The sequence below is a fragment of the Phascolarctos cinereus genome, unplaced genomic scaffold (assembly GCF_003287225.1).
Source record: "Phascolarctos cinereus isolate Bilbo 61053 unplaced genomic scaffold, phaCin_HiC Scaffold_726;HRSCAF=1367, whole genome shotgun sequence".
In the NCBI taxonomy this organism is placed as follows: Eukaryota; Metazoa; Chordata; class Mammalia; order Diprotodontia; family Phascolarctidae; genus Phascolarctos; species Phascolarctos cinereus.
In genome coordinates this window covers 78,539,659-78,551,943 of record NW_027556098.1, presented here as the reverse complement: position 1 = coordinate 78,551,943, position 12,285 = coordinate 78,539,659, and the positions used below count along the sequence as shown (strand labels likewise).

The 12,285-nt window shown below is 36.8% G+C and overlaps 1 protein-coding gene across 1 annotated transcript in view; it reads left to right on the top strand.

Moving 5' to 3' along the window:
• Nucleotides 1–12,285, top strand: part of POLA1 (DNA polymerase alpha 1, catalytic subunit) — a 331,346-nt gene that overhangs the window by 239,395 nt on the left and 79,666 nt on the right.

The window sequence follows — 12,285 nt, the reverse complement described above, 5'->3', positions numbered from 1 at the left end:
TTCACTAAAAGCTCGGGTTGATTTTGAAAGAGAAGAGTGGGTTGTAATTTCAACATGTCCCAAATGATCAAAAAACTGCCTGTAGTACACTTTTAAGGGCCTTACCTTCCAGAAGAGTCACAAGCCCTGTAGGACCTAATCAGGCTTTTTAAAAGCTTTGTTATATAACTTAACAGTATTTAGAACTGTCATGACAAGTGTATTTTTTTTCTCCTACTTTAAAATCACATTGACAACTTTTCCATTGCCCATTTTTCTTGTTAGTTACCTACAGTGTGTTTATTTTGTTTAACCTTGAATATCAATTCACTGTTTTGTTGTTTGGTGTTAAAGCTAGAGAAAACTTCCTTATAGTGTTGCTATACTTTTTATTGTTCACGTTTGAATTTTTCTTAAATAAATCTATTAAGATATAAGACTTTAAACTTCTTGGAGGCACGAACTGTATCTTTTTTATTTTTGTAAAGGACATATGCTATATAATAATTGATTAAGAAATATTAAGAATGAAAGAATGTTTGCAATTTTCTAAAGTACTGAGATCTGAAAACCCTCATTTGTCCAACTCATTTTTACTAAGTTAAACTTTGGCCAGTTTTATTTTTTCAACTATGGAGTGGATTGGTTTCTACACATTATAAAATACCATTGATTTGGGCTGACTTCAGTCTGTGGATGTCAAATGTATTATAGTGTAGGAACATGGACATCATATTGAAATCTAAATGTAGGAGTTGTTAAATGTAGTAAGTTTCATATGTTATAAGCAAAGGTCTAATGCCTTTTTTTTTGGATGCTCAATATGAGGCTGTCTTGTAGGGTGGAAAGAGTACCTTATTTGCACTAGAGGTCTTGGGTGGAAATGCTGTCCTGGAATAAAAAGGACATGTCCCCTAACCTCTCAGAGCCTCGGTATTTTCGTATGTAAAATGATGGGATTTGGACACAGTGATCTCTAAATTTGTAATCCTATGGATAATAGCATACTGGACACAGTTTTCAAACCTTGATAAGAATGTATAAAATGCTTAGCCCTAGACCATTCTTGTTCACTCAAGATTCTTTCATGTCAGTTCAAAAGCCAGCCCAGAAACCTTAACTCTTGCCACTGGAAAGAAATAATAAGAGTGAAAAAAGTGAGAAGAAATTAATAAGGAAATAAAATTGACTCTTTCACTCAGTAGTTTGTTGCTGAAAGGAATCAAGCCTTCTTCATTATTTATATGTCTTTGGAAATTCAGAGGATTTTGGGCATCTTCACAATATATATTTTAGTGATCTGTGCTCTATGATCTGATTGATATGGGTGCTCCCTCCATTGGTGTAGATCAGACCTATCCAGACCGTCTCATCCTATGTGATTGTTATCAGTGCTCTTCTACACATCCTTCACAGTTTCAACAAATAAAATTCGTATCAAAAAGGCAATTTCTTCTGTCCTTTCATTGCTCAGTTCTAGAAATTGCCCTGATTTAATAGTTTACATCTGGATGACAGGGACTTATCATCCATCCAAAATTGACTTGTAATTTGAGTCATCAGAAATACTTTGATAGCCATTATTTGTTCTTTCTCCTCAGCCCCTCCAAAGTAATTTTCCCCAAAGATCAGTTAAAAGTAAAAAAATAATTTTAAGTATAGTAAGATCAATAACATTGAATAAAACTGCCTATATCTTTTAGGATGCCAATTAGCTATCTCTCCATTGCTCTTGTTGGCGACATTATGGATAGAGTTAGTTCAGCCTCTGTGGGTAGAGCATTTGCAGGTCATGTGACTTCCTTGGTTGTAAAATCAAAATATGTTAATGTTTAGTTATGTTCTTCTCTCTCCTTTCCTTGTTGACTGGTTGATTCTTGGACAGCAAGAGTAAAATCCATATCTGCCCTTTAACCTGAAAGATCATCACTAATGCCTTTCCAAGGACTTGTGTGTTTGAAGGGCATTGCTTCCTAAGATGAGAACCTCTTCGTTCAAAATATATTTCATAGATTTCATCTATCTTAGTGATCCCAATGTATAATTATTACACAGTTCCTGGGAGAGAGCTATTGCTATACTGAGATAAAAGACAACATTTCTGTATTAATAATTGTTACTTACTAAGGAAAAAAAACCTTATCCTTCAGCTGTTTGCATGGAGAATTATTTTTAAATTATTCCTACTTTATATAGCTCCTATGAATAGAATTCAGTTTTGGTTTTTATTGTTCATTCATTTCAGTTGTGTCCAACTCTTCATGACCCCATTTGGGATTTTCTTAGTAAAGATACTGAAGTGGTTTGCCATTTCCTTCTCCAGCTCATTTTACAAATAAGGAAACTGAGGCAAACAGAGTTAAGTGGCTTGATCAGGGTCACATAGCTAATAAGTGTCTGAGGTTGGATTTAAATTGAGGAAGATGAATCTTTATGACTTTAAGCCTGATGCTTTATTTACTGCACTGATAGTAAAAGCAGAGTCAGTCATATTAACATGTATTTATTGATCTCCTGCAATGCTTGCTAATTAAAGAACTGAATTTGAAGTCAAGAAGGCTTGAGTTTAAGTCTTGCTTCTGACATGTTACTGGTCCTTTTACCTTGGGCAAGTCACTTAATTTCTTGGTGCCGTGGACAACTCTCTTATACTATAAATTTCACAGTAGTTGCTGATTTGCACTGGCAGAGGGAATTTCTTCACTGGGAGCTCCCTACACCAATGGGATCACAGAACCAGACTAAAAAAGATGATTTTAAAAAGTCATCCTGAGTTAATTACATCCACAGGAACTTGAGAGCAAGTTCAAAGAAATTATTATAAAAAAAAAACAGGAAAATGAAGCATTGTCCACATATTTTGTATATATAGTTGTCCTCAGAATTTAAAGATGCCATTAATGTCAGGCCCTTACGTAGTCTTCTTCTACTTCCTCACTGTGGCATGAACATGATCCTGGCTTCTCAAAGGCTTATGCCAGCAAACATTCAAACTCTGGAAGGCTTTGAGCCCTGCCACAGACCTTATTTCTGTTGTCTCAGGGCCAGCTCAGTTAAGTTCAGAGAGGCTGCTCATCAGAAAGTTGGCCACCAACTTGGTCTCAGCAAGTAAAGAAGACAGCATTGAAAGAGTTGGGCGGGTTACACTTCCGAGAGCCAATATGGTGGAGTGAAAAGTTAGTAGCTCTCACTTCCCCTTCAACCTCTGAAAACCCAGAAAATATCACACCAGAAAAAAACCCTGGAACAGCTGAACTACAAGAAAGACAGGGAGCATCTGTACGGCAGCCCAGCAAATGGGTCTCCCGGTGCCTCAACAAAAATAGGGGAAGCAGCACTGCAGGGGGCCCCAGGCAGATAAGCACACTGCAGCATTCATCTGAAAGGAGCTGAAGAAAGCAACCTAAAGTCTTCGTAAAACCCCAGCCTTGCTGATTCCAGCCCAGCACCGGGTAAGCTGTCAGAACCCCAAGAAGACATCCTGAAGCCCAGGTGGTGGCGTGGGCAAGCACCAACACCTGGACCTCTGGGTGCCTCAGTGAGGACTGGGGAAACGGGGAAGGCCGGCTCAGAAAACCACCAGGTGCCTCAGCACTCTCCCACAAAGGAATCTCCCAGTACATTAGCAGAAACAAGGCAGGCAGCATTACTACAAGGGGCCGCAAGCAGATAAACACTCTGCAGCACCCATCTAAAAGGAGCTAAAGAAGTCTAAAGGAAGGGAAAAGCAGGCAACCTAGAATTGCCTGAAAGTTCCAGCCTTGCTAATTCCAGCCCAACATGAGGTAAGCTGCCAGAAACCTACAGCCTCCAATTGCAAACAAGAGGCCCCAGCACACCAAAGCCAGTGACCTAGACCTAGGCTCCCAACACAAGAAACTTGGGTCAGCGCCCTCTGTTCCCCAGCAGGAGAGCTCAATCTCTTTAATAGTCAAATGAGAGAGGTAGAAGAGTCCTTCAAAAATACAATTGGCCAATTGGAAAAAAAATACACTGAAGAAAACAAATCCCTAAAAACCCACAATTGGCCAATTGAAGAAGGAAGTACAAAAACTAACAGAAGAGTACACTGAAGAAAACAAGTCAGTAAAAAACACAATTGGCCAATTGAAGGAAGTACAGAAAGCAACAGAAGAAAACAATCTGTTAAAAACTAGAATTGGACAAATGGAAACTAATGTCTCTATGAGAGAGCAAGAATCAGTCAAACAGAAACAAAAAAATGAAAAAATAGATGAAAATGTAAATACCTCATCAGTAAAACAACTGACCTGGAAAATCCATTCAGGAGAGACAATTTAAAAATTATTGGACTACCTGAAAATCATGATGAAAAAAAGAGCCTGCACAGTATTTTTCAGGAAATCATAAAGGAAAACTGCCCAGAAGTCCTAGAACCAGAAGGGAAAATAACCATAGAAAGAATCCACCATCACCACCTGAAAGAGATCCCAAATTGACAACACCAAGAATATAATAGCAAAATTCCAAAATTACCAGATGAAAGCGAAGATGCTGCAAGCAGCCGGAAAGAAACAATTTAAATATCATGGAACCACAGTCAGGATTACACAGGACCTTGCAGCTTCTACATTAAAAGACCGCAGGGTGTAGAACATGATATTCCGTAAGGCAAAGGAGCTTGGAATGCAGCCAAGGATCAATTACCCAGCAAAAATGAGCATCATTTTTCAAGGGAGGAGATGGATATTCAAAATAGGAGACTTCCAAACTTTCCTGATAAAAAGACCAGAGCTCAACAAAAAATTTGATCTTCAAGTACAGGACTCAAGAAGGACTTAAAAAGGTAAATGGGACAGAAAGATACAATATGTTGTTAATAAGGGGGGGGCTGTTTAAACCCCTACAAGGGAATATGAGACTTGCAACCCTTGAGAACTGTATTGTTATTACACCATGTTAAAGGAGTATACATAAAGAGGGTGGATATTAGTTGACTTTGATGTAATGATAAAAAAAAATCTAATCAAGTGGGTTAAATGGATCCAAATAAGTGGATCAATCTGATCTTAGAAAATGTACTGAGAAAGGAGGAGGCAGACAAGGGTAAATTACATTACAGGAAAAGACACAAAATCCTATTACAGCAGAGGGAAAAAGGGGGGGGAGCATTGTTTGAACCTTACTCTCATCAGATTTGGCTCAAGAAGGGCATAACATAATCAGTTAGGTATAGAAATCTAACTTGCCCTATAGGCAGTAGGAGGGAAAAAGGGAAAGAAAAGGGAGGGGGGAAAGAAGGGAGGGAAGAAGCAGTAAGAGTAAAGGGGAAGAAAAGGGAAAGGGATAATAAAAGGGGGAGGGACTGAAGGAGGCGTGGTCAAAAGCAAAACACTAGTGAAGGGGAGAAAGGAAAAAGGAGAAAGAAAAGCATAAATGGGGGAAAAGGATGGAGAAAAAGACACAGATAGTAATCATAACTGTGAATGTGGGATGAACTCTCCCATAAAACGAAATGGATTGCAGAATGGATTAAAAACCATAATCCTACAATATGTTGTTTACAGGAAACACATTTGAAAAAGAGTGACACATACAGGGTAAAGGTAAAAGGCTGGAGCAGAATATATTATGCTCAGCTGAAGTAAAAAAGCAGGGGTAGCAATCCTGATCTCAGACAAAGCAAAAGCAAAAATAGATCTAATCAAAAGAGATAAGGAAGGAAACTACATCCTGCTAAAAGGCACCATAGACAATGAAGTAATATCATTACTATACATAGCATCCAAATTCTTACAGGAGAAGTTCAGGGAGTTACAGGAAGAAATAGACAGCAAAACTATACTAGTGGGGGACCTGAACCTCCCCTCTCTGCACTAGATAAGTCTAACCACAAAATAAACAAGAAAGAAGTTAAGGAGGTGAATAGAACATTAGAAAAGTTAGGTATGATAGACCTCTGGAGAAAACTGAATGGGGATAGAAAGGAATATACTTTTTTCTCGCAGTACATGGCACATACACAAAAATTGACCATGTACTAGGGCATAAAAACCTCACAATCCAATGCAGAAAGGCAGAAATATTAAATGCATCCTTTTCAGATCATGATGCAATAAAAATTATATGTAATAAAGGGCCATGGAAAGATAGACTAAAAAATAATTGGAAACTAAATAATCTAATCCTAAAAAATGATTGGGTCAAACAACAAATCATAGAAACAATCAATAATTTCATTCAAGAGAATGACAATAATGAGACAACACACCAAAACCTATGGGATGCAGAAAGCAGTTCTTAGGGGAAGTTTTATATCTCTAAATGCTTACATAAATAAAATAGAAAAAGAGGAGATTAATGAATTGGGCATACAACTAAAAAAACTAGAAAAAGAACAAATTAAAAATCCTCAACTAAACACCAAATTAGAAATATTGAAAACCAAAGGAAAAATTAATAAAATTGAAATTAAGAAAACTATTGAACTAATAAATAAAACTAAGAGCTGGTTTTATGAAAAAAACAATAAAATAGATAAACCTTTGGTTAATTTAATTAAAAAAAGAAAGAAGAAAACCAAATTACTAGTATCAAGAATGAAAAGGGTGAAGCTACCACCAAGGAAGAGGAAATTAAAACAATAATTAGGAATTATTTTGCCCAACTATATGCCAACAAATTTGACAATCTTAGTGAAATGGATACATATTTACAAAAATATAAATTGCCCAGATTAACCGAAGAGGAAGTAAAATACTTAAATAACCCCATCTCAGAAAAAGAAATTGAACAAGCCATTGATGAACTCCCTAGGAAAAAATCTCCAGGGCCAGATGGATTTACATGCAATTCTATCAAACATTTAAAGAACAATTAATTCCAATACTATATAGACTATTTGGGAAAATAGGTGAAGAAGGAGTCTTACCAAATTCTTTTTATGATACAAATATGGTGTTGATACCTAAACCAGGAAGAGTCAAAATAGAGAAAGAAAATTATAGACCAATTTCTCTAATGAATATAGATGCAAAAATTTTAAACAAAATACTAGCAAAGATTGCAGCAACTTATCACAAGAATAATACACTATGACCAGGTAGGATTTATACCAGGAATGCAGGGTTGGTTCAATATTAGGAAAACTATCAGCATCATTGAGCATATCAACACAAAACCAACAGAAACCACATGATCATCTCAATAGATGCAGAAAAAGCTTTTGATAAAATACAACACCCATTCCTATTAAAAACACTAGAAAGCATAGGTATAAATGGAGTCTTCCTTAAAATAATAAATAGCATATCTAAAACCTTCAGCAAGCATTATATGTAATGGGGACAGGCTAGAAGCATTTCCAATAAGATCGGGGTGAAACAAGGATGTCCATTATCACCACTGTTATTCAATATTGTACTGGAAACCTTAGCTTTAGCAATAAGAGAAGAAAAAGAAATTGAAGGCATTAGAATAGGCAAAGAAGAAACAAAGCTATCACTCTTTGCAGATGACATGATGATATACTTAGAGAATCCTAGAGAATCAAGTAAAAAACTACTTGAAATAATAAACAACTTTAGCAAAGTTGCAGGCTATAAAATAAACCCACATAAATCATCAGCATTTCTATATATTACCAACAAAGCCCAACAGCAAGAGATAGAAAGAGAAATCCCATTTAAACTTACTGTAGACATTATAAAATATTTAGGAGTCTACCTCCAAACAAACCCAGGAACTCTATGAACACAATTACAAAACACTTTTCACACAAATAAAATCAGATCTAAATAATTGGAAAAACATCAGTTGCTCATGGGTAGGCCAGCTAATATAATAAAAATGACAATCCTACCTAAGCTAATTTACTTATTCAGTGCCATACCAATCAAACTACCAAAAATTATTTTATAGAGTTAGAAAAAATAATAACAAGATTCATTTGGAAAAACAAAAGGTCCAGAATATCAAAGGAACTAATGAAAAGAAATGCAGGGGAAGGTGGCCTAGCAATTCCAGATCTTAAATTGTATTATAAAGCAGCAATCATCAAAACTGCTTGGTACTGGCTAAGAAATAAGGTGGATCAGTGGAATAGGTTAAATATGCAAGACACAGTAGTCAATGACTATAGTAATCTATTATTTGATAAACCCAAAGACCCCAGCTTCTGGGATAAGAACCCACTCTTTGAAAAAAACTGCTGGGAAAACTGGAAAAGAGTATGGCAGAAACTAGGCATAGACCCAAATCTCACACCATATACCAAAATAAAGTCAAAATGGGTTCATGACTTAGATATAAAGGCTGATACCATAAGTAAACTGGGAGAACAAGGAATAGTTTACCTATCAGATCTATGGAGAACAGAAGAATTCATGACCAAACAGGAGATAGAGAACATTATGAAAAGCAAAATGGATAATTTTGATTACATTAAATTGAAAAGTTTTTGCACAAACAAAGCCAATGCAACTAAGATTAGAAGGAAGGTAGAAAATTGGGAAAGAATTTTTACAACCAGTCTCTCTGATAAAGGCCTCATTTCTAAAATATATAGAGAATTAAGACAAATTTATAAGAACACAAGCCATTCCCCAATTGATAAATGGTCAAAGGATATGAACAGACAGTTCTCAGATGAAGAAATTAAAGCCATCTATAGTCATATGAAAAAATGCTCTAAATCGTTATTGATTAGAGAAATGCAAATCAAAACAACTCTGAGGTACCACATCACACCTATCAGATTGGCCAACATGACAAAACAGGAAAATGATAAATGTTGGAGAGATGTGGGAAAATTGGAAACTAATACATTGTTGGTGGAGTTGTGAAATGATCCAACCATTTTGGAGAACAATTTGGAACTATGCCCAAAGGGCTACAAAAATGTGCATACCCTTTGATCCAGCAATAGCACTTCTAGGGCTATATCCCAAAGAGATCAAACAAATGGGAAAAGGACCCACATGTACAAAAATATTCATAGCAGCTCTTTTTGTGGTGGCAAAGAATTGGAAATTGAGAGGATGCCCATCAATTGGGGAATGGCTGAGCAAGTTGTGGTATATGAATGTAATGGAATACTATTGTGCTATAAGAAATGATGAACATGCTGACTTCAGAAAAACCTGGAAAGACTTATATGGTCTGATGCTGAGTGAAGTGAGCAGAACCAAGAGGACTTTGTACACAATAACAGCCACGTTATGCAATGACTAAGATTGTTAAACTGAACCCTTCTCAGCATTACAAGGATCTAAGACATCTCCAGAGGCCTCGGATGGAAAATGCTGTCCACATCCAAAGAAAGAACTATGGAAGTCAATCGCTATCACTTATTTTTTACCTTCTGTTGAGTTTTGTTTCATCTTTCTGATGGTTTCTCTTATTGGTTTTAATTTTTACTTACAACTTCACTAATGTGGAAATATGTTTAATAGGAATGTTAATGTAAAGCCTATATCAGATTGTGTGCCGTCTTGGGGAGGGTGGGGGGGAGGAAGGGGGAGAAAAATTTTCAACTCAAAAGCATATGGAAGTGATTGTTGATAAATCAGAATAAATTAATAAAAAAAAATTTTTTAAAGTTGGGCATGTTAAAGTCACAGATTCTTGAAATGTTGACATAAACTGCCATTACTACACTGATTAGTTGTGTGACCCTGGACAAGTCACTTGTTTGTTCCTCAGTTTCCTTATCTGCAAAATAAGGGTTCAAACTTAATGGCCTTCTAGGGTTCCTTCCAGCTCCATGTCTATAATGCTATGATCATCTAATATCTGTGTCTCTTAAAGAGTATTTTCTTTCCCAGTTTTATTACATTGTTATTTGATGTCTGTTATGTGGTGATGGCCATTGTTGTCAGAATCTCTCACTTCATGCCCCTTCCCATATTTCTGTCCTAGAGCTAACTCTGTGGTGGGAACTGCTTAACTAGTAGCTTATGAATTGGCACCAATTTTTTTTCCTGAACATATCTAAAAGACATACAGGAAAGAAAAAAAGAATTATTAGGGCATATCATCCTCTCCTTGGATTATGTAGAGGCTCTTCCTCATGATTTATGGGAAATGAAATAATTATATGGAAAGTCTTTCCATTTTCAAAAGAGTTAGAAGTATCTCCATAGCAATTATTAAATTGCTCTAACTACTCTACATCTCTAATTACTGTTTGCCTTTTTATTTATATCATGTTTCTAATAAATATATCATCTAACACATTTCTTGGCACATAATAGGAATGGAAATGGATAGCTGTCTTAACACTGATTATTTTTTAAAATGGCAATGTGTTAAGGAAACTAAAGTGAAAGAGGAAAACTAAGCTAATGTACTTAACACAAGAAACCATATCATCAGATGTCTTCAGCATTTTCTCTTTATTTCTTGAAGTGAACTAGAAACAATTGGCATTAGTTTTTTAACTGTCCAGATTATTTTTTCTATGTTGATCTTTTTTTGGCCTTTCTGTTACTGAATTATCACCTACTGGTAATGTGTGAGTTAATTGATATCCACATTTTCATTCTGCTTTCCCTGCATTCTACAAATGCTATCATCAGATAGACCTCATCTTTCTTCTTAACTCTTCTGTTTTCCCTCCTCATGTTATGCAGTTTTGTTTTGGTTTTTGATAGGCAGTGGGGTTAAGCGACTTGCCCAGGGTCACCCAGCTAGTAAGTGTTATGTGTCTGAGGCTGGAATTGAACTCAGGTCCTCCTGAATCCAGGGCCAGTGCTCTATCCACTGTGCCACCCAGCTGCCCCTATGCAGTTTTTCAGGGCTCATTTTCTTCCTATACTCCTGAGAAAATACCAAGAATACTGAGAGTACTGCTTAAGGGTTCTATTCCTGTCAAAAGAGTTTCTCTTGTTCAGAAATCAGTATTCACACACAAAAAAAACTACTATTCAATATTTAGTATGTTTATAAATTGTATTTCTAAATCGAATCTACCCTCTCAGTGAGTAAATTTGAGGACATTGTGTCTTGTCTTTCTAAGTACCTAAGCTAGAGTATGTCTTCAGTATATATGTATAGAATGAATGTACACATTTAAAATTAGCATTTAAAATCACTGACTTGAAATTCTTTGAATATCGGAAGGACTAGCATGTCAAAGAGACATAGCATTTTTTCTGAGTTCTTTCCCAGAGCAGACCTAGGCACAGTTGGTAAAAGTGACAGGAAACTTATAAACATACCCAAGTTACCTCCAACCTTAAAAATAACCCTCACTTGACCCTACCATTCTTTCAAGCTTTTTCTCTCTGTCCTCCTTTTCCTAGACAAACTCCTAGGAAAAGCTGTCTACTGTCATTGCCTCCACTTTCTCTCCTCTGACTTCTCAACCTTTTGAAATCTTGCTTCGTATCTCATCACTCAACTGAAACTGCTCTCCAAAGTTCCTTCTAATCTCATAATTGTCATATCCCAGGGCCTTTTCTTTCTTTGATGTTCTGTAGCATTTGACAGTGTTGACTACCCACTCTTTTTTTATAGTCTTCTCTAGGTTTTTATTACACTGCTATATCCTCCCATCTGATCTTTCCTTCTCAGTCTACTTCGATTACTTATTTTGGATATCCCCCAAGGGTGAAGGGTGTGTTCAGGGAAGAGTAGTACTTCTGGTATGAAGGCTGCCTAACCCTTTTGAGGACTGCTTTCCACCTTTCGTGTCTACCTGATCCACCTAACTCTCACTTGTGGCTCCAAGAAGCTGTGGCATGTGTAGGGGCCTCATCCTAGCTTAAACCAGTTGAGTGTAACTGAGGGGTCTTAAACCCATTGGTGGGTTAAGAGGTGTCTAACCCCCACTACGTGAAGACTTTCCCTGGCGGAATGGGTGTATGAGAACAGTTTGTACCAGTGGCCATGAAGGCAGCTGAAGCAGGCACTGTGGGGCCCTTAGAGCTTGGTTAGACATCAAAGATACCAAGGTCATCCATGGCATCTCAACCCATCACCGGGCATCTTGACTTTGTCATGCCACTGGACTGTGAGAACTGTGGAAGAGAGAGTGAGGCCAACGACTTTGTGCAACAATGCCTCAAAAAGAAAAAAATTCAAAGTCTTCTGCAAAGATGATTCTACTCACCATCAGTGCATGGAATCTGCACACACTTATAGGCCATATAAAATCCAGTAGACCTGAAAGATGAACAGCTGTTGTTGCGTGAGATCTCAAGTATGACATCCAGATAGCATCCCTGAGTGAAACAAGTCTGGCAAATGAAGGCCAGTTTACTAAAGTCGTAGCTGGATACAAGTTTTTCTGGAGTGGCTGTAGTGAAGGGGAGTGCTATGAATCTGGTATAGGTTTGCAATCAA